We start from the raw sequence: 24,074 nt of genomic DNA on the forward strand, positions 1-24,074 counted from the left end.
TATTTTTGGGTCCCTGGTGTGTCCTCTAATCCCTAGGCTTTCAGCTCGGCCTAAATAGTTATTTGGCCTTCAGTCTGGGAGTAGCATCTTCAATGACAATAAAACAGCCACAGTCTTACAATTAAGTGCAAGTATAAGATGAGAAGCAGTTCATGGAAGACTGCTGCAACTTCCCAGCCTTGCTCCTCTAAGTCTCACTTTGTATTACAACATGATACTCATATAGGAAAACCCATTCAGGCTGGTTAGACACAGTTACAATGACTTTGGCCAGGTTACATTCAATATTTGGTGAGTCTTTCCAGACCAATGCATTGAGCAATCACAGAGCAGGTCCATGTGTGCCACAGATATTCTGAAGTCAGCTTTATGGCAGAGCAACAATGGAAATCCTGCTGAGTAGCAAACTTGATGCACACCCTGGAAAATGTGCTGTGGGAGCAGTCTTAGAGTCAGAAAGTTTCTAAAAAGAATTATGAAGTCTCCTTGACATTGAGTGGTGCCTGGACTCAGTGACTGCAAGGTCCCATCAGGACTTTGTTGTATGGTCTTAAAGTAGCTAAGCAGTGGAGAACATGACTTCTTTCACATGGCTATAATTCTTTGGGTTGTGAATAGTCTCCTGGCTGCAGTGTGTTATAACTATCTTACAAGTAAGAATACTTAAGAATCACTTAAGAATATATAGACTTTATCTTGAGTTTTGTTTTTTTTCTGAACCACCAAAATCAGAAAAATGGTCAAAAAGTAAGGCGTAAGTGCAGGGCTCTGCATACAGACAAGACCAAGACATACTCTTGGTTGAGCCACCAACTCTCCACATACAGGGTGATAGATCACTTTGGACTGTCTGTAGTGGCCATGTAGCACAGGCTCAAACCAGCACTGAAGTCCAAACTTACCTTGTATTCTTCTGCATGAAAGCCCACGGTGAGCACTGAGTTTGGGCAATTCTGCAGCCCAAAAGTTCTGTGCTCCCCAGCACTTAACAGACAGGATCACATATCACTGATAGTCACAGTCACAGACACAATCTGTGTTTCATGGCTTGTGAGAATGCAATAAAGAGGGCCAGAGAATGTACTCTGCCATGCAGTTCAGTCATCTGTCCTGTACAGTTGTTGGTGCAACTCTGACATAGTGCCTGCTCTGCAGCAGGTTGTACTTTTCTACAGTTTATAGGCATAATACAATAATCCAAAGGTTAATATGGCCATTTTTCCTGAGCCTGAATTCTTCAGTGTAGAAGAAATGGTCTGAGAGTAAGAATTGTGTCTGTTCCAGAAGCTCAAAAAAGGCCATAACTGAAAAATATTGTCAAGATTCAATCAAATTAGTAATCTGCCATCTGGTGTCCCCTACTCTCACGTTTCTCCTTTTCCTGTTCTTTAACTTTTCCAAATGTCCATAGCTTTTGTGAAGTCACACTTGCCTTAATGAAAAAGTAGAAGAAAACAGGAGCTATAGTTTATTCTGTTACCTTCACAGGCAAAATGAGGGCACAGATAAAAAGGAAGAAAACTGTGTTTAAATCAGCTTCAAAACACTAAATTGCTTTTCTTAAATATTTTAAGAAAATTTTAGAAAAATAACTGAGTCCTAGAAAATATATTGGGATGTTAATAAATTTTTTTTATTGAACCCTTAATCTAAACTTAACAGTGCAGGTTGAAGTGATTATCTAGTGTTAATTAGTATAGTTTAAATAGGGCTACATGTATGCTTGTCAGCTGAGGTTATGTGTAATATTTACCTTTAATTTACAAGGTGTAAAAGGAAGTAACTTCTTCCAATGGATGTATTTCTTTAAACTATTGCTTATGCACACCTGATATACTTTAACATCTATGTTTTCCCTCTGTGATGCATCTGTGTATAACGTCTACATAAGTTTAATTATAATGCATCAGTATTCTTTACATTTCTTTAGAAAAATACTTTATATTTGCCTTTCAAAATCATTCAGTGATCAAATTTGCTCTTATAAATGCACTAGTGTTTTCTATTAAGCAAGTTACACTAAGTTTCATGCACTAAACTTCTCATTTATGAAAAAAAAACTAATTAAACCACTAAACATACACAAATAATTTTATACTGGGCAAAGTTATTATTTCCCTGTGCATATTGGGCTGTGCTGTCATACAAGTTTTGTATTTTAAATATCCCAACTTCATAAAATGAATTAACTCCAAGATTTAGAGTTAAAGCTATCTTCCTAAACAGTCCTAAATTAATAACCTCTACTCATTATGTGTGTGATGGCATTGTTATCAAATCTGAGAGCTGGAAAGTGAATGGAGTGATATTCCTGATGACAAATCATCAACCAGTGGAAAAGGTTCATATTGCTTGGCTTGCAGGATCAATCAAACTACCTATTTTGTTATATAGAGTGCTCTGAGACAATCCCTGATTCTGGCTAGCCTGCATACCATTATAACACATACATTAAATGTAAGGTGGGCATGAGCGAAGACAATAAATGTAGGATCTTGTTAAGTAGAATATTGAAAATCCGTTCTGCAGAAGAGCCCAGAGACAACCATATGAAGCTGATACAAGAAGAGCTGTGATGATCCCAGAGCTGCTCTCAAAAGCAGATTCCTGTTCCCCAGATGTTGAATGTCTTCAGAGTCACAGTACACAGTCTGTGTTCTTGGCAAATGCAGTGCAAGGTAAGAAGTGAGATTTGCTTGTATTGCACAGTACTTATCCTGCATTGCTGTAGGAAACAGAAATAATCTGTTAAAGTTGCAGGGTGTCTGTGTAAGGAAGGGAAGCAGCAACATATCCCATGTCCCAGACAGAGCCATAAGAATCTTGTTCCCTCTACATCAGGACTCTTCTGTCTTCTGTGCTTGCAGATGTGTTGTACATGGCGCGCTTGATGCTGTGAGAAGTCTGCTGCACTCTGCACCTTTATTATCCCAGTAGGTTGCCTAAGCTAGGAGCACAGCCTGCCTGCAAATCCCATTGCCCTCATGCAAGATAATACAGTGACCCTTCAGAAACAATCCTTTGCTACTCTGTCTCGTGTGATAATAGGCAGACCTCACTTCAGGGAGCAGTGGAACCTACCAGTGTGTCACAGAGCACCAGCTGATGCTCACAGCAGGGAAGCAAAGCCTAAAGCCTTGAACAGCTGCAAGATTTTCTTCTTTGGGGCTGTAACAATCCTAACAACACTATTGTGCATCAGAGAGTTAGTGATCCACAAGGAGTGTCAGCCTGAGCAGGCTGTGCTGCCCTGTGCTGCATGCACAGCTTGTCCTTCAGGATAAACTCAGCATGGTGATGGTAACAGAGAAGCCTACAGGTAGCTCCCACTCTGTGTTTCCAGTTACACCACCTGTGTGGCCTTGGCATTAACTCAAAGAAGAGCAGCAAGTTCTCCTGTAAACATACTGTTGTTTGACAACAGATATGATGGATACATAATTTTTTTGTCTAAGGACATTTTATAAGAGGTCTCATATCCAAAATTTTAGGGAACCTTTCTACAGGATGGGACCAATACCATATGTTCTGAGTAGAGGTCTGTGAGATGCTGCATGGTTCAGGGCTCCCAGCATCTGAAGGAATGTAAAATTACACATATTTTTTTCTGTTTCTTATGTTAGCTCCAGCAAATGGTATTTTTAGCAATAGCTTATGGAGTCTGAGTGCCTTTCTTAGTGGATCATAAGGTACAATGAGGTAGTCTCAGTGCCTTGTACTACAGGTTAGCAGCAGAATAGCCTAAAGTTAGCCCCAAAGATGTTTCTGAATCAAGTGGTGTAAAAGGTGACAAATAAAGCTCCAAAGAGTTCCAGCTTTGGGGTTGCTTCTCCACAGCAGTCTGCTCCTGCTAGCTTTGTGACTATGTAGGTTGCCCAGCACCACTGCAGTTACTCCCATTTCACCTAAAAGTACAAGTAAATTATCTTTTTCAGTATCAAAATAATAAATAGAACATAAACTGTACCCTTTAGTACTGCATGTGAAAACATCAAACTTTAAATGAAACATTTCTGCTAACTGCATTTTATTCATTTACAAGCTTCTCTGTAAAGCAGCTGATAGCAAGCTTTAGCACTGTGCATGTTTTAAATTCATGTCCTTCACAGAACATTAATATCTCAACTCTGTTTTTCATTTCAGAACTACACAGGCAAACACCCATAACTTTGACAGAACCTTGAAACAGTACTGCATAATTCAGAAACAGCCATTTCTGAGTTCTTCAAATCACACTTTTTAATAGCCATCTAGCTCCACTGCCAGGTTCTTCTACCAGGTTTTGCTGAAGTGAATGCTGAAATGCCCTTGTTGTATAATGGTCTTTTCTCAGTCAAGCCCCTAATTTATGGTCCCTGTAATTATGGCATCTGTTACTCAGCTGTTATTGACAGGTACTGCTCATTTCTACTTAGAAGCTGACAGTTGAAACATTTCAAAAGAAATTCATGTTCTGACTTGGTGATCCTGTGAAAGCTGACTCTTGAGGACTGTTTCTCAGGTTACAAATCACAAACAAGTTCTCAGAGTGCAGCATCTGGACAGAGAGCCAACCCTATCCTGGGCTGCATTCAAATTAGGGTGGCCAATAGGGTGAAGGAGGAACTCTGCTCCTCTGCTCTGCTCTGCTCAGACCCCACCTGCAGTGGTGCATGCAGCCCTGGGGTCACCAGCACAGGAAGGACATGGTTTTGTTGGAGTGAGTCAGAAGAGGCCACCAAGTTGATCAGAGGGATGAAACACCTCTCCTGTGAAGAAGGGCTGAGAGAATTGAAATTGTTCAGGCTGGAAAATAGAAGAGGTGATCTAATTGTGACCTTCCAGTACCTGAAGGGAACTTACAGGAAAGATGGAGAGACATTATTTACAAGAGCATGTAGTGACAGGAGAAAGGGGAATGGATTCAAACTGAAAGAGAGTAGGTTTAGACTATGTTTTAGAAAAAAAATTGTTTACTATGAGGGTGGAGAGAGATGGACACAAGTTTCTCAAAGAAGTTGTGAATGCCCCATCACCAGAGGTGTTCAAGGCTAGGTTGGATTGGGCAGCCTGGTCTGGTGGAAGTATCCCTGCCCATGTCAGGGAGATTGGAACTGGATGATTGTCAAGATCCCCTTTCAATCCAAATGGCTCTAAGATTAAAAGAACAATTAATTTGTTGCTATCAGTTCTACTTGTTTGTGTTAGTAATTCAAAGTGGTGTGTATATATAAAGCATATGAGTTTTGTGTGCAGACTAGTTGAAGATAACTAACTGCAAGAAAAATTTTTAGCAATAAAATTTATAATAACAGCATAATCTTGGAAAATAGTTTTTTATATTTGTTGTTTGGAAAAGTAGATGCAATGATCAACTTCTATAGTATTGTGAAAGCAAAGGCTATTCCTAAAGACTTCATCTCGGTACAACAAAATCTTGGAACAAAAACAATGCATGTTTTGGTTTTGGAGGAAACAACTACATTACAACTACATTACAACTACATTAGAATGACTCATGACTAATAACTGTTGCTTTGCATGCAAGACTTGGCATTTATGGAATCTGGCACTGTTTTAACTAAGGTGGTGGAGTGGTTGTCCTCTGAACTCTATGCCTCATGTACATGCCACCATGCATGAGTGAAAGGAGAGATAAAACAGAGGATGGCTTAACAAAGTCATTGCCAGGTGGATTCATGTCCCTGGCACTCTTTCCCCTGCTTCCCCTAGAAGTCAGTGTTTAGACTTATTAAAACTGTTGGAGGGGCTCCAACATGAGACAGCAGACCATCCATGTGGATTCAATAACACATGTGATGTAAATAGGCTGTGCTGTGCTGATCATACTTGGAGAATTGCAGTCTTGCTGTTTTCAAACTAAAGAAAAAGAACAGTGCACTTTGTCACAAACTATATACCAACATTATTAGCCCTATGGCCAGGACAGTGTGTTGAAAGAGGAAACAGAAATAGCCAAACTCTTCCAATACTTGGAAAGATCCCCTGTCTTTTTTCTTTGGTTTAATTGTAATACCTTGTGGTTTCTCTACAGTGTAGTGGAGAAATTTTAGTTGGCTCTTGATTATTGAGTAAATTAGTTAATGATGCTTGCTCACTGCCATTGCAATTATCTGAATTTTGCTGTTTCAAGTTCACCTATTATGTTTCTGTGTTCATAATTACAGCATGCTGTTTGTAGTAGATTTATGGCACAGCCCTGCTTATGTACAAACACAGCAGCTACTGTTTAATGTAGCTGAGCTCCCATTTCTTAGCAGGCTTGCTGCTTGCTTTGCTAGTGATAAATGATAGCCATTTTTCTCTACCACAGTAAGGACAGAGATTAAAACTCTAGACACCAATCTGATCTCACAGGTCACAACTTGTCTGTGTAACCTGTTTCATCTTATAACTGATGGCAGCAAAAGGTCTTTCATCAGCCTTGTTTATTTATGTTTGTGATTCACAGTGATGATGACTTTAAGAACACCTGTAATTTGCAAGTGTATGCCTCTCATAAAAATGCAGTGCAGAGCTGCAAAAAATTCTTGTAGGAGGGAGAGATACTAAAAGTCTAGCATGAATAAAGAAATCCAAACAATAGGATAATCCAACTGCTAAATATAGAGCAAACCTGTATAGAAACAGTGGAGATGGGTAATTAGTAGGGAAAAATAGAGGACTGGAAAATTCAGCCTATCTATTTTACATTGTTTAAAATTTTAAAAGCCTATTCAGGTTTTTGCTCTTTGGCTTGTAACTTTAATCTTGGCTACATCTTGAAAAACTAAGAGGCTCTGAGATCACAGAGTTTGAGTTTCCAAATTCAATCCAGTGGAGAATAACTCCATAATGTAGGAAACACAGTGATTTTAATAGGGAAAAACCACTGCCTGCATGTTAAAAAGGGGTTAAAAATGTAGCAAGGCAGGCAGAACAGGATAAATGCTAGGAAAAAAAAAATGGAGGTTTATGTATAAAAACTCTTAAAGGGCCTTATAGGAAGAGATTTAAATATCTTAACGTCTTACTAAGCAGAAGACAGAAAGATGACAGGATTGCATTAGGATTCCCCTGGGAAGAAGATACCCAGCCTGCAAAGCCCATTTATTCTTGCAGACACTGAGATAATAAGATTCAGTGACAGGTACCTGAAAACAGTCAGATTCCAATTAGACATAAAGCAAATGTTTGTAACGTGACCTATTACAGCAATCCCCCAGGAGAAAGCAGGATGTCTTTCAAGGTTTGCAGTAGGCCTTTAGTTAGGATGTACATTATCCAAAAACATTCCTGGTACCTGACTGTATACTGGAATAACTGGGGAAAAAAAGATTTTGGTGTGCTAATAGGAAGCTCAATGAGATGATCTAACACCTTTGGCCTTCAAGATCAAGACAAGTCTTCTCTGAAAATTAGTTCCTGCAGAGCTGTGTTTGGGCTGTAGTATCACTGACTGACCCCATAAGATTTCACCTGCATGTTTTTCTTTACCTAATTCCTTATGCTGGAAGCAGCTCTTTACTCAGAAAGCATAGTAACAAAGTCTTTCCTTCCTTCTTACTCTGGACAGTCAAGAGTTTGGTGTCTGTTCTGTCCTCCAGTTGCTGCCTTCTCCTTGTTTTCATCCTTCCCTACTTTCTACTCCAGAAGCCAACCCATGTCCTGTTCTCAGGTAGTTAATAGGCATCTATTGGTTGTCTCTATAAAGCCTGGGAAAACTTTACCTCTGATACCCTCCTGAAAAGAGATAGACATTTGAGAGGTGAAAAAACTGTAGCCATTTTAGAATCCTGTAAGGATTCATTTGCTAGCCAGAAAAAAAATAATTTCAGTTTATCTCTAGCTCACAGACTACCACTGGGGTACTGATAAGATAGTGAGAAATAAATGCCTTTCTTGAAAAAGAATATACTATCAGAGACAGTACTTACAAAGCTTTCTTTCATGTCCTGAATTTAGGTTTCCTTTTAGTGTCTAGTATTCAGATTGGGTTTTTAACATTTTTATATGTGCTTAGTGCCAAGACAGTAGAGAGCTTTTATTTTTTAACCAACTTTTCAGGGTTTCAGATCTTATTTTCTGACAGCAATGCATGGTGGCCTCTTTCAGCATTTGGTGCACTGCAGAGAGCTTTATACCTGATTCTTGCAATAATCTCAGCACCAAGGTGAAGGAGACATGGAGTCCCACTGTTTTAGGGTGAATAAGGAAGCCTTGGAGCTAGATACCCCAAAGCAAGACATGAATGTCACTGTTTTCCTCCTCTCCTGTAAGTAGTGTCTCCTTCTTGTTCATGTAATGTCAGTATTCCATTTGGAGCATGGTAATTGTGAAGGGTGCAGTGCCTATCATGGCAGGTCAGCCCCAGCAGCAGGGACAGCTCCTCTGCACAGCTGTGACATTCAAGCACCATGTGGACGTGCCCCTTCAGGGTTCCTCCCCAGCATCTGGTGCCAGTATGGATATTTGGCTGTCCCTGAATATGTTCTTCCCCTAGAGACCCTCTGGACACAGTCCTGGATGCCTTTTTCCTCTAGAATCGTGAAGATGAGTTACTACTTTGTGGTTGTACAGAATACCTTTCCTGGATTCTCTTTGCACTGAAGTTGACCAACTTGAGATACACTATTTATAAAGCTATTTCAGTCAGTAAAAATGTATTAACTCCTTTACTGATTCTAAAAATTAAGTGTTCAATCTATCTTGTAGAACTATTATTTCTTATCTCTTATGAAACATTTAAAAATAATAAATAAAAATGCATAAAAAGAAATAGGAAGGAGTTTTGAAGTTTTCTGAAATGAAAATATTTCAAAATTAAATACGTAGAGAACTGTGTATAAGAATTTTAATTGAAATAATGTGATTTTGTGAGGGAAAAAAGACCCCAACAAATGTGTTTGTGCTAGTTTTAACTAAACTTCTGGAAACTTTATATAAAGACTGAGCAAACAGCTTTCAGCTTGCATTTGCAGGGAACTGTGGCTACAATAAGCTGTTAGCAATGCCAGCATTTTAAAGGGTCATGAATCACAAAGTCACAAAATCACTTAGGTTGGGAGGGAGCTCTTGAGCTTGTCTAGTTCATCCCCCTTGGGTCAAGCACAATCAGCTGCAGTAGGTTGCCTGCCTTCTGCCTGGCTGGGTTTGAATTATCACTGCTGATGGAGACTGCAATTTCTCTTTGCAACGTCTTGCAATGTTTGACCACTTTCACAATATAAAAAAAAAAAAAAAGATCCTTTCTTCTGATTGGGTGGAATTTCCTGTGTTTCAGTTTATGCCTTCTGCCTCTAGTCCTATTATCGGGTAGCATGGAGAAGAGCCTGGTTGCCTCTTCTTTATTCTCTCCCATCACATTTTTATACTCAGGTGAGATTTCCCCAAAGTTTCTCTTCCCAAGGCTGAGCAGCTTGCTCAGCCTTTCTTCATCTGTCAGATGCTCCAGTCTCTTAATCATCTTTGTAGCCCTGTGCTTGACTCACTCCAGAAACCTGTACCTTGCACTGAGGATCCCAGAACTGGTCCAAGTGTGGCATCACCAAAGCAGAGTGAAGAGGACACATCACCTCCCTTAACCTGCTGGCAATGTTCTATCTAATGCAGCCCAAGCAGACAGTGGCCACCCTGGCAGCAAGAGCACATGGCTGCCTTGGGTAATCTTGCTGTCTATCAGGACCCCAAGACTGCTCCCTGTCAGACTGCTTCCCAGTTAGTGAGATCCCAGCATATGCCCATTTCTCCCCACGTGCAGGATTTGGCATTTCCCTGTAGTGAACTTTATGAGGTTTTTGTCAACCCATTTCTTCATCCTGCTAAGGTCCTTCTGAAGGGCAGCACACCAATTCTCTGTATCAGTCACTCCTCCCTATTATGTATTTTGCAAGTGCTATGGGTACACTTTTCCCACCATCTAGGGTTTAAATAAGGATGTTAAAACGGGGTTGGCCTTAGTACTGACTTCTGGTAGTGATTTGCCTCCATCTGGTCTTTGTGACAGTGACTGCAGTCCTTTCGGCCTGCCATTTGAGCCAGTTTTCAACCCACCTCCTTGTCACTTTATACAGCACACACTTTGCATGTGATAGAGTTGCCATTTCTTATATTTCCATGATCCTGAAGGCTGCATGGATATGACACATGAGAACACCCTCTCCCAGGCTCACATTTTAAAATATACCGGTGATTGCTGTCCTAAGGCATTGTAGCAAACTTACTTATTTAGTTTTTGGGTACTAAAGTGATTCTCAGAACCAGCTGGATGTCTTCAAATCAAACTATAAAAAATATTACAGTACAAAGTTCTAAAGGGTTTGTAAGCATTGAGTAGGATACTTCATAGTAGGGAATAGGACGATTCTTGAGAGCCAATAAATATATTTTTCATTCAGTGTCTGCATAAATATAGCTTTTCATCAGAAAGTCAGGTCAAGGTACTATCAAGTGTACTATAAAGCTCTTGCAAGAATATGAAAACAGGTAGGAATAAGATGATATTAATAAGTACATGGCAGTCTTCCTAGCAGATCAGTGGTTCATCTAGTTAAACAGCCTACCTCAGCAAGGACTAATACCTCAGAAAAACAAAAAGTTTCTTTCAAGAGCCTATTGCATGACTACAGAAATTGCTGCATCCTCATTATATTCCTGATATCTGGTCATGATAGTGATCAGTGGCATATAAATCAGAGAAAATGAAAAGTATAGTATGTCTTACTTGAAAAACTATCTTCTCTAAATGACAGGAGAAATTTATGTTCTCTTGCAAGTGAAGGGAAGATCTGATTTTGAACTCGGAGCCTAAAGATTGAAAACCTGAGTCACCCTCAGGAGGTGCCTTTCTCCCTCCTTTGGCTATAGTCTCTCAACAGGTTATGTGAGCTGAATACAGTCTCTTGTGATTATTTTGTATCTAGAAGCATATGAGTATCTAATTTTTTCAAAGTCTAAAACGAAACTCTCAGACTGTGATATCTGATGGCAATAAGTAATATGTATTCAATATTTAGAAATTATGCTGTTATTATTTTGCCATGTGGGAATGATATTTCTGCTTATATTGACATGTCTAGTTTTGTCATTGGCTTCAGCTGGAGTCCATGCAAGCTTTTCAAGCTCTTCATACTTTTTAACAGGTCAAAGACGATTGCTGCTTTCTTCTAAAACAGAAAAAGGACACTAAGAGCTTGCCCTGTGTACCCAGAAAGTCCGGTGTCCCTGGATTTAACACTGTGAAAGATTTGACAGTGTTTGGGCAAACTTCTCCCCCTAACATGTTAATGGAGCCAGGTTGATTGTTACAAATACCACACTGACTTCTTTTAGACATTCACATGTAGCAATCCAAGACTATTGCAACACTCCAAGAAATGTCAGAGTCATGCTGGGGTGCAATTAACTCTTCCTTTTTTTATTATTGCCACTGAAAAGTTGTGCTCAACACGTGCTCCGACAGAAGGGAAAAAACACCCTCTCAAAGCATTAATTGCAGATTTTATTAAAAGCATACAAAAGACTTGAAGTGTAACCAAGCAAACAATCACTGTTCTCTCATCATAGGAAAAGAGAGGAGAAAGAATTCCAGTGGCAAGGAGCTTAGTTGCTTTTGACAAGAAGGGAAACACAGGCCTACTAATTAACAGTGCAGTTAAAGAAGGGTGAGCAGGTTGTTGCCAAATGTAACCCCAGGGAAAACTGTAACTGCTGTAATCAAGGGAGTTATTTACCCAGTCAATAAAAACAGGCTGCAACAAATGACATGATGCCCAGAATAACTGTGGTCTGCGAACAGGGGGTTAACCAAGGAACCTGGTTCTCCCTCAGTCCTGAGGAGCTTGGGGTGATGCAGGTACTAGATTGAGGGTGTGCTGTGCTGCTCAGTGTTGGGCACTGAGCTTGGATCTCATCCCTGTGTGATAAGAGAAACACCAAACTGAATATGTTTACACACTATGAATATCCAAAGGGAAACATGGACCTAAAAAACTCCTGAGGTATTGATCCAAGTCAGTTTTCATGCTACCAGGTGTTGAACTGGGCTGCACCATTTTGGATTTTGCAATGAATCTCAGGAGATTTGTGTCTTCATCTAACCATACCTGGAGAAAAATAAAAACAGGGTTTTCCAGTTATTTTATTTATTTATTTATATTTGACTTATTGAGTTATTTATTGAGTTAGGACTTCAGTAAAAACCTAGTGGGCCTTTTTCACAACATCATTAGCATCTTTCAGAGTGCTGCAAAAAAAGGAAAGAAAATCACTTTCACAAATCTCAATCCAAAAGTGATTTGGCATGCCTTAAAAAGGTACAACTTTACTATCTATGGCTGATATTTAGAAGGATACTGGAAAATACATAAGATTTAGGGCTTGCCTGGCTTACTCTGGGCCACTCAGTGTTGGGTAACTCAATGTCGAGTCCAGTCCTATGTGCACTGTACCGTGAGAGACATTGATAATGGTCAGCTAAATATGGGTTTGCTCTTTGATTCCCCATCCACATTAGATTACCCAGACCATCTGCCATAGCCTCACATTACCATTGGAATGTAGGCTCGTTCCTACGTTCTTGATGTCCTGGTGTCTTGGTATCAGATGGATCAGTGACAAAAGGTGTTTAAAATAAAGCAGTGACTAAATATTTAAAAAATACTGAATACTGTTGGTTGGGGCACCAATTAAAATCTTAGTGCTTATACCAATTTCTTTCTTAGCTTCAGAAACATTATTGTGTTGAACCTTAGAGCCAGCTCCAGGTAATTTTAGATTTTAGATTCTTTGGTACTCCTTCAGATAAAGAGGAGTCTAATAATGAGGAGGTGGTTGTGTGAGTAAGATTACCAGGATCAACAAGGAATTTAAGGACTTGGAGTGACATACCGTAGCATTCCTCTAAAACTGCATTTACATTAGCTTTGATATAGTCTTCTCAAACTGCTATCAAGAAATCCAGCCAGTACTTTTTGTGTGATGGTAACCAAAGTAACAAGTAACATAAAAGTGAATCTAGAATTGAATTTATTTCCTGCTTTTGGTTGTCTGAGTACCTGTGTCCATGCTCAAGTCTTTGTGGACGCACAAGATCAGTTTTCAAGCAGATTCCCCACCATGAAAGACACTTCTGAGATTACATGTGCACACCCACCAGGTGTGAGTCATTGTGTTGAGAGCTACTCTCCCTCTCTTTAGAGGTGAAGCAACTATGTGGTTACACCAATGCAAATGAGTAGAGGATGACACCCAGCAGATGTAACTGACCTAATTTTCTCATCCACACAAATGGAAAGCAACTAGATTTATAGTTGTGGAAAAAAAGCATTGAAGGCAAATGAAAGATCTGACCTAGCTGGAAAATCTGCCTGTAAATCTATCAGCAAACTCTTTGGGGGTTTTGTTTCCCTAGAAAATAACTAGAAGCAAGGTTCCTAGGTACCAGGGGCAATGATAGAGCAATTAAAATGCCAGAAATTTTAACACTGTATAGTGCTTGCCATAAAGGCTGTCCCTGTGAGGCCCAGCTGCTAATAGGTGTTTGGTTATAAGGGATCCACAGTCTCCAGACAGGGCAGTAGCCTTATCATACACCTTTGGCTACTGCCTCATAATAAGATTCACCTCCACATGCCACAGGCACTGCTGCAGCATGGAGAAGACATAGAGATCATAGGGAAATTTGGCAAACATCCAGCATAACACCACAGGATTTATAGCAGCAGCCACAGACAGTTCCAGCTGAGCTGAGTGTTCAGTTACTGTTATTTAGGCTTTCTGTGAAGCAAATACTGGGTAAGAGACACTTTAACATCATATAATCCACACAGTTTTTAATTGGAGCATGGTAGCAATGGCACCTGCTCACAGCACACATCAATCTCATCTATAAGTACTTTCATCATTGCAGAACAGTTACAGCTGTCTCCTAAAAGTATATTGTTTTGTTGAGTGATGAATGGCATTGTGAAATATTACCTATAATCAGCACCCATTATGGCAAAACTCACTGCATTTTTGACAAATCTAGCATTGACAGCACTTTAATTTTGTTTTATTGCCTTCTTTTATCTACACAATTTCTATCTCTGGTTTGCAGTTAATAATGAAAACCACCAGAACTGCACTGTGCTTGAGAATCAGAAAAGTAAGTATTCATCTTTTTTAAAGTCCCTGAATTTAGCCATAGGAACAGTGGGTACTAAGCAATGCACTCATTGAAAAGATGATTAAAATTTAATAAAACTGTCAAGTGAAATAAACCAATCTTCTTGCAAAAAATTCTGTTTGCCAGGTGCCTGGACTTCAGCTGTTAAAAAATTCTCTTTCCACAGTCTGTTTAAATGTGTAGCAGACTAATGTTGTGACTGCCAAGACACAATTCAGTTTTTTTGCATGATCTGTTGAGGCCTGCTAATAAAGACTGCTAAAGCAACATATTCAGAAGCACCTATAACAAGTACTATGTATGATAAATGCATTTTTAATTAATTAATTGCTAAAAACATTCCTATCTCTCACTGTCCAAATTAGATGTTGGAGCCTGGTCTTTCACCCCTGGCTTCATATAAGATGTGATTCTGCCCCCATCCTGTCATCTGCAAATGTCCAAACTATGTTGCTATCTGTCTGACTTGATGGAACTTTGCATCAGTTTTTCCACAGGCATATGATTATACAAAATCCAAGGCAGTAAGAAATCAAACACATACATATGGATATAAAATCTATAGTCCCTAAAATCTGTAGTCCCCACAACCATCTGAAACAACTTCATATCACAAGACTCTATTAAACTTTAGAAATTGTTGATGTTATTAGTGGATTACTAATTAATTGATTTGCTATTCAGTATATGGTGAGGTTTTTTACAAGTTGCATTCTCTGCAGATCTGTGTGTGAGTCAATAGAGAATGATTCATCAATGACATATTCCCGTGATTCTGCCCAATGTGTCAGTGCGTGTGCCGTACATCAGACCTTTCCTCCAGTGGCCCCTCTGATGAAAACAGCTCAAACAACAAACTGAGTTTCTTGAAGGTCAGGATGTTCCTGAGGGATTCACAGTTATGAGAACATCACCGTGGTCTTTAATGAGAACATCACCTTGCCTCTCACAAGGTTTTGCCATGCATCAGCTCCCTGACTCGGGGGCAATGCTGACTGACAGGAGCAAGAGACCTCAAATAATGAGCTAACAGTAACACCCTGGTACTGCCCTGAGTTAGAAAGGCAACCTGGCTCTCAGGAACACAAGCTTTTATAGGGGTAATCTGGAAATAAAATGTGGCCTTGATAGGGGAGAAATGTCCCACTTAACAAATAGGTCTATGGACCTCCCAGCAGAGCAGGCTTTTCTCTGATTTTAGAGGCAGTCAGAAATACCCACCCAGCCGAATGCTCACTATATAGGAAATTAAAAGAAGGACTTCCAACTAAATCTACAGTGACTTCTGTATCTTGGTGCTATCTGAGATATTCTGTCCTCTCTCCACATTCTTCCCAATGATTATTCCTTTTGCTTGCAGCTCACTTTAATTTGTACTGGAAGGTTTTTGGGAAGAAGGTGGATGTCTCTTTGTGTCTTTGTATTAGCTCTTTGTATTTGTATGTCTCTTTGTATTAGCTCAGCTTCACATGTGAATTTTGTGTTCCACAAGCAGGTACTGCTACTAAGGCTAAAACATAGACATATAAAAGAGCTCTCTTAATGGGACAGCATTAACTTCCCCTGCAAAAGTTCAAAACATAGATAGTAAAACATGCAAAATTAAAACACTGTATGAATGTCTTGAATTTTTAATTTCCTCATACTTTCTTTGTGCTTATTACAAGATGGGTGAATTTGCACAAAGCTTTAATTAGAACTAGATGATGAGAACTGGAAACACACCCATTTGCAATTTTATCTGAAGACTCCTAAAGATAATAAGATAAATTTCATGTTTTTTTTCCATTGTGCTTGGCTTTTCAATAATACTACCAACATATATTGTACCATGTACAGCATTATCTGTACGAACCCACCACAAAGTAAGAACATAAGAAGAATAAGATACGCTACGTTTAAGAAAAAATAATTTTGTTCCTTTATGCTTTTGACAATGGTTTAGAAAAGAGTTTGCATAGCTTCTTAGTAAAGAACATGCATGACTTTTTCAGCATACAGAAATCAGGCTTTGTAGCAAGATCCTTATTAACTAATAATGCCTGGCATACCACTGAATGCATTGCCAAAGCATCACAGCTTTGCTAACTGGAGCAGGGCTACAAGTGAGATTAATTCCTCCACTCATACTGATAAACACCCAAGGTTTGCATCTACTGCCTGGTAGTTTAGATCAAGATTGTAGAGTTATCCTTTCTTCTTTTCTGGCTTAACCAAAGAAATCCACCAAAAAGACAAGAAGGGATACTAAGACCAAAAAGACAAAACACGTATTTCCAGGGGGTTTCATTTATTTTGTTGTGTACCAAAGGAATACTTTTTTTTTTTCTGAGGACTTGTTTTAAGACCATTAAGAAGTATGGGAAACAAGAGCTTAGGTGCATAAAATTGTTAGTGCTGGTGGTGACAATGCTGAAGTGATAAGCAGGAGAAGGAACTTAAGTTTATGACTGGGCTACCAAGGGCTCTATGCTCATTTCAATTTCTCTATAGAGAAAGGAGTGGTCACCCTTTAATTCTAGATCTGCACTGTCTCAATGGCCTAGAACAGTCCTCAGGCCCCCATGGAGTCGACAGTGCTAAGGAGATTATTTGAATTCTCCGTGGTGGGAAAAAGCATGTCCTGCTAAGACTGCCATTGCTAACTTGCCCAGTGTGATCTCACCCTGCAAAATGAAGTGCTAGAATGCTGGAAGAGGTGTTACGTACAAATTGGCCCCAAAGCTTACAAAATATTCTGATATGCAGCTTGCAGGGTTGGGATCTTTTGGCTACCCATGTTTTTGAACAATTTGTTACTGCTTTTCTTCCCCCTAGGAGATAGGTGTTTTGGATAGGCATGTATAGAATTGTTGTAGACAATATTTTTCTCCTGCAAATCTTTCACTGATGGATTGTCAGGAGGATGAAACAAACTGCCCTGGCCTCATGTTGGCTCAATACACCTCCTTAATCCACAATCTCACACATATGGCATTCTCTCAGACCACCTTTTGCTGATTTGAAGGAAGATGAAGGATGCCATCTCTCCCTCTTGTGCTTTTATCACTGTTGGAACAAAGAGGTTTACTCTCCTTATCTCCCCCTGGTGAGCAAAAAAAGATAAACCACAGGACTTAGAAACTCAAAAAAGAAACTGAGAAACTAAAAAGAAAAACAAAGAGCTGGCTAATGCAAGGCACTGAAAGAAGGCAAAGCTGGTGGAGTGCCCCATGCACAGCACCCCCTCTGGGCCTAGTGGATGAAGATAATGTGAGAGGAAAGTAGCAAAAAGATGAAAGGAGCGTTTCTCTCCAGTGCCCTTTGGTCTTTGTTTAGCATTTACCACACATCTTCTCTGGTGCTCAATTTGTATCTAGATTTTTAAAAAAATATCTATAGGTTTTTTTTTTTTTGGTTATTATTAAAAAATAATGGATTTGCTCAGTCTATTTCCAAGAAATTGTTACTGCACCTGAGTGTCTGTGTAGATTTTAGCCCTACTGCTTTAAAATCGAAAATAGCTGGTCTTCTAACCTGCAGTGTGTTTTAGTACCAGAGTACAGCAGAGACAGCCACACGTTTCTTCAGTTCCACAGCGAGTTGTAGCACTGCTGATGTTGGCTGCTGACAAGGCTTCCAGCTGATGTGCAATCCTGCTAGTTAGGACTAGTGTACACATCAACTAGACTGCAACTTGAAGAAACTCATACATAAACCAAATACACAGGAGGCCACTTTCTTCCACTGGTAACAGCTTCTCTAAGAATTCTTTCATAAATGACTCTGAAAGCTGCCTCCTCTATGCACCTATTGACATTTGTGTATTGATCAACATAGAATATTTATATGCAGCTTCCAGCTGATACTGGTCTCAGAAGAAAAAAGTCAATAAGTGACAAATATTTTTTTCTTTACTTGCTGTCTCCACGTCATAAACTAAGTGTTTTTCCAGCCTAAACTAGAAAACAGTGAAGTGATATGATTTGTTTCATTTCTGAGAACACAGGACACTATTTCTTAGTATAAATTTAATTTATTAACAGTTTGGTTTTTTGTAAAGGTGATGTACACCAGGAGTATTAAGGTATTACTAATGATTTTCTGGCTTAGAATTTGCTTGAAGGACAGACAAGCAAATTCAAGGTGATGGCTAAGTGTAATTTAAGCTGAAATGCAGTCTCCTAATAGGAGTTTATGTCTACTCTGTGCAATGATGACTGCTGAAACAGACAATACTGACACATCTAGAAAACTAAAGCAATAGAAAAGATGGTATCACTGTATTATTCATTATTTTTATGTCATTTTCCAAAGGAACCAAACTGGGAAAAAGAATATGGAGATAAGCAGGGTTTCAAAATCATTTTGGCAATGATAATAACATACTTATTTAGGACACTTTATTCAAAAAAGTTTTGCACCCAGAGATTTTAATTAACTGCATACACCAGACAAAGGAATCACAGAAACTCCATCATTTCTGATGAAGAGCTCAAGCAATTCTACAGATAAAGGATGAGCTGTGAAAATCTGCTTCTCCAGCTGATAGAGAGGACTAGCTGCCTACATCAAAGCTGTAGGGTCAGTGTAGGCAGCTGCCCCTCCCCAGGGCAGTGGGCTGTACCATGGGGAGAGGCTGGGAAATACAAGAACTCTTTAGCTCTTCAGGTCTTAGCGGGGGTGAAGCAAGGTGTAGTTCATCAGTTTTCAAGCAACTGCTGCTGCAGGAGCTCCCACACTACACACCTGCCTCAGATTTCAGACACAGCCTCATGTGCCATTGCACACCAAGCTGGGCTGGACACTCCCTGTCCCTGTCCCTGTCCCTGTCCCTGTCCCTGTCCGTGGCTCTCCATCTGGGACTCCCTCATGACCCCTCAATGCCATCCAGCACTCTCACAGCTGCCACCACTGCCTGACACCCCAGCTACTCCCAGCACACCTGGCACCCCACATCACCTGGGGCTCATTCTTGCACATTTACAGCTGTTACAGCAGACACACCTTCCCACAGTTTTCCAAATTATTGACCCTGACTGTCACGTGTGCAAGAAATGCAGCTGCTTTGACAAAGAGAGAGCAGTGCTGAAGTGCCTGCCTGAACCTCCCCACCACTCCTGGAGTTTCTCAGGAGTCAGTGTGACAAATACAGCTTGGTGGCCCTGTACACCTTCTTTCTGTCTGGAGACTGAAAGCACTTCAGTTTTCAAGTGTTTCACAGTAAATCAGTATATTGTACCTGTCTCACAGGGAGACACTTCCTGGGCTCTGTAGAAAGTGAATCACAAGATGTGAACAAACCTTTGGACATATATCCTTTTCTTCTTCCAGCTTCAGAGCTCCCAGCCCTCACCAGCTGCAGCCACTGCTACTCCTCAGAAAAGGGCTACTGCAAAAAGTGGATCATTTGCTCTGGCTGGCACTGCCAGCAGTAAGCCCTGCACTCTGCTTCGTGCTCCAAGAACAGATGTGGCAACAGCCTTTACACTAATAAGTGCCTGTAAGGGTGGGAAAGTGATGGATTATCCTGCTGATTCTAAGGATTGTATTCAATTATTTTGCTAGCATGCATTTTATTCATAAAGTTTTATGTCATTTACTCTATATTTTCAAAGTACAATGTTTGTTTCAACAATGTGTCCGCAAAGTAAATCTAGCAATTATAAATTCAGAATTAAACAGTATATCATTGTAAGATGATTAGCTAGGCTTTTCTGCAGAATTTGTTCAAGGAATTGTTGAATCAGAAGTGACAGAATTTGTTTAAGGAATTTCTGAATCAACTTTGGTTTGATGTATTTTGAGCACAATTGCCAAGTTTTATTTAACTATACCACGTGGCTGCCTGAGGTGCTTTAGATTGACCCAGGTTGACAATGAACATTTGTTGGCCCATTGCTCTTAATTATATCAACCTTCCCATTACCTCATCAAGTTTTTCTGCTGTACAGTCAGAAGGAGCACGCAAGCACTAGGCTGGAGTGGGCTCTTCTCCCCTCCAGAGCTCTTACATTAGCACAGGTAGTGCAATGTCCTGTTTATCACTGAACTATTAGTAAAACTTCAGTTTTCCATACCTATATGGTGTTACTTTAGTCATAAATTTTCTTTTGTTTCTTCCTTTTATATGATATTGGTCTGATAGCAGGATCATGTTAACTTCTCTTGGTCCATCAGTCTCTTTTAAAATTTGGTTCAAGACTTTATGGTAGTGTCAGAGTCTTGTTATGTCTCTAATTGAGTGCATTTAACATAGACTAACACCTGGGATCATGCATTGATCTTAACATCAGGTGCTACTAAACAGGGTAGCATAATCAGTGGTGGCTAACAAGTGAATAGAATTATTTTAGTTAAGTAAGGTTGCAAGAGGCAAGTATGATTTTTAGGAGGGAGCAGTCCATGTATGTATTTAGGGAAATGTGGTATTTGCCACACTTGTTGCTTTACATGAGGTTTCTTTTTGTTATTACTCATTTTTAATCTCTGAGATCTTTTTGTCTATAATCTTTTCCAGAAGAGAAAATCAACAGCAGGGCAACAGTTGACTTGTAGAACTGTAAGTGCAAAAGCTGAGACAGAAAGATCTAATAGAAGAAAGTGAGAGTGCTATGTTTCAGAGGATATAAGTCCTCTTTAAGTATTTCAAACTAGACAAAGAGCTAGAAGCCGTCTCACCTCTAATGTGCATAGTCCTGTTAAAATAGAATTGAGTTCAATAAGGATTAACTCAAATTTAGGTTTCAATTGGCTCCTTAATTTCATTCCAAAAGTAATTTTAATCTACCGACTTTTTCATGCCTACCAGAAAAAAAAGTACACAAGAACCTTTCTTTTATTTGTAAAGGCTTTAAACAAATCAAGAAAACTCTATAAATAACAACTACTCATCCTTAAAGTCATGAGAACAATGTTGTTCTCTCGAATATCTTTTTTACTCAGGCAGCTCTTGAAAATACTTAGAAAATATATGTAGTTGACAAGACTAGTGGAACAAGTTCCACTTGAGTAAAGATGTATTGAATTTAAAGCACTTTACAAGTAAGAACAAGTCATAGAGAATGAGTATCTTTGAAAACACATTTTCTTTGGCTTAGAACAAAGCAAGCATTTGAACAGTCCAAGAGGAACATGGCACATTGTAAGGAAAGTTAATTTACCTTTCTTTGTGAGGTGCTGTACTGGTACTGTGCAGAAGTGTTCTTTTCCTGGATGATGCAAGCCACCATCCCCAAACACAGGTGCCTCACTGTGCACAGAGCTTTTCTCACAGCCCCTTAGTTTTGCAGAGAGCCCCATGTCCTTTTGCTTCTTGTTAGCTTATGCTAACAAAAGAAACGAACTAGCTACTGCAAACCACAGAAAGAGGCAGGGCTATATTTTAGATCCTTAGGGTGCTGGTGGTGCTGAATTTTCTCTGGCAGCAAAGCCATTTCAACAAGTTTCTCAGCTCTGGGCTGCAATTTGTCGTCCCATCAAGTCCGCAGATGATGGAAACATACCTTCAATGGCATAAAAGGCATCAAAACAACAGTCAAATCAAAGAAAAAGAAACAGTTCTTCATATGTTGGGAGTTTATTTGGTTGGTTTTTAAACCAGGATGATTTGACTGTTAAGGTCATTATGCCCTTGGCCTTCCTGCATTTCACTAGTATGAAAACTAGCATGAATTCCTAAGTATTCAAAGGGTGAAGTGACTATTGGTTCATTTGGGCTTCAAGAGGCAAAGTGAAAGGATGTTTTGGTCCTACAGATTGACTTCAAGCCAGGTTAATTCCTTAATAACATTTATTGAGATGAAGCACATTAGAAAAACCCTAGTTTTAATTAAGCTGCATATTATGTATTCTTAATTTTTTTATTAAATAAATAATATTTGAGGTAATAAAATAATTATTCTGAAATACAATAATGTCTCAGGAACTGAGGGAATAGAGTATGAAACTCATTAAAATGTAATCATTGAGAGATTACCTTGTAACTTGCATTCAATTCCATGCATATACTTAATCTTGTAGGTTAGAGTTCTCAGTGATAGTTATTGGGACTTGCTTGTTCCACTTTAGTCCCAGAAGGGTTTTCCTTGTAATCCCTTTATAAAAAGGTGGATAATAAAAATTTCAATTACAATAACTATTAAGTTTAATATAAACTCAAGAAAGTTAAAAAATAGAAATTGCATTCCAGGAACATTCAATTTCCACTAAATGTAATGCATGTTTCTTCTTCATTCAAGAAGACTGAATGAAGAAAACAGTAATTTTACTGTAGCTTATTTAGAGAGTGATACAAATTGGCACAATTTTCCTCGTTCCTCCACTCCTCCTTTTCTTCTTTTCTAGTTCCCTCATTTTTTCCTACATTCCTCCTCTTTCTTTCCTTTCTCATTCCCTAGTCCCTTCTCCTCTTCCTTTCTCTCTTGTTCCCTCGTCCCTTCACTCCTCCTCTTCCTTTCTTTCTCATTACCTCATCTTTTCACACCTCCTCTTGTATTATTTCTTGTTCCCCTGCCCCTTCACTCCTCCTCTTACTTTATTTCTTGTTCCCTCATTCCTTTACTCCTCTTCCTTTCTTTCTAGTTCCCTCCTCTCTAAAACCCTCCTCCTACCTTCTTTCTCGTTCCCTCGTCCCTTCACTCCTCCTTGTCTTTTTGTTCCCGTTGCCTCATCCCTTCATTCCTCCTCTTGCTTTCTTTCTCCTTCCCTCATCCCTTAACTTCTCCTCTTCTTTTCTCTCTCGTTCCCTCTTCCCTTTACTCCTCCTCTTCCTCTCTTTCTCGTTCCCTCGTCCCTTTACTCCTCCTCTTCCTCTCTTTCTCGTTCCCTCGTCCCTTCACTCCACCTTTTCCTCTCATTCTCGTTCCCTAGTCCATTTTCTCCTTCTTGTATTTTCTTTCTCATTCCCATGTCCCTTCATTCATCCTCTTGCTTTCTTTCTCATTGCCTCATTCCTTCAATCCTCCTCATCCTTTGTTTCTCCTTCCCTCGTTCTTCACCCCTCCTCTTCCTTTCTTTATGGTTCCCTCGGCCTTACACTCCTCCTCTTCATTTCTTTTACCTTCCCTTGTCCTTTCTCTCCTCCTCTTCCTTTCTTTCTCTTTCCCACACCTCCTCATTCCTCCACTTCTTTTGTTTCTCGTTTCCTCATCCCATCATTCCTCCTCATCCTTTCTCCATCCATCTTCCCTCCACTCCTCCTCTTCCTCGGCAAACGACAAGGAGGAGTGAACGGACAAAGGAAAGAGAAAGAAAGGAACAAGTGGAGAGAAGGGATGGGAGAATGAGAAAGACAGGAAAAAGACGAGTGTAGGGACAAAGAAACAAAAAGGAGATGAAGAGGAGGGAAGAAGGGATGGGGGGATGAGAAAGAAGGGAAGAGGAGGAGTGTTTGATGAGGAAACGAGAAGGAAAAGAAGTAAAGTAGTTAAGGGATGAAGGAACAAGAAAGAAAGGAAAAGGAGGAGTATAATCACAAGGGAACGAGGAAGAGAGGAAAAGCAGAAGTGCAGAAATAAATGAGGGAATGAGAAAGAGAGAAAAGGAGGAGTGCAGGAAAGAATGCAGGAACGAGAAAGGAAAATGATGAGTGCAGGAAAGAACGAGGGAACGAGAAAGGAAAGAAAATGAGGAGTGCAGAAAAGAAAGAGGGTATAAGACAGGGAGGAAAAGGAGGAGTGCAGGTATGAGGGAATGAGAAAGAAAGGAAGAAAAGGAGTGAAGACATGAGGGAAGGAGAAAGAAAGGAAACAAAAAAATGAAAGAATGAAGGAACAAAAAATAAAAAGAAAGAAAGAACAAAAGAGCCAGAATGAAAGAATAAAATGAACAAAAGAATGAGAAAGACAGAAAGAGTGAAAGAACAAGAAAGAAAAAAAAAGAAAAAGAATGAGAAAAAAATAAAATAATGAGAAAAAGAAAGAAAGAGTGAAAGAAAGAAATGAAAAGG

This window comes from Erithacus rubecula, assembly GCF_903797595.1.
Source record: "Erithacus rubecula genome assembly, chromosome: 1".
NCBI lineage: Eukaryota > Metazoa > Chordata > Aves > Passeriformes > Muscicapidae > Erithacus > Erithacus rubecula.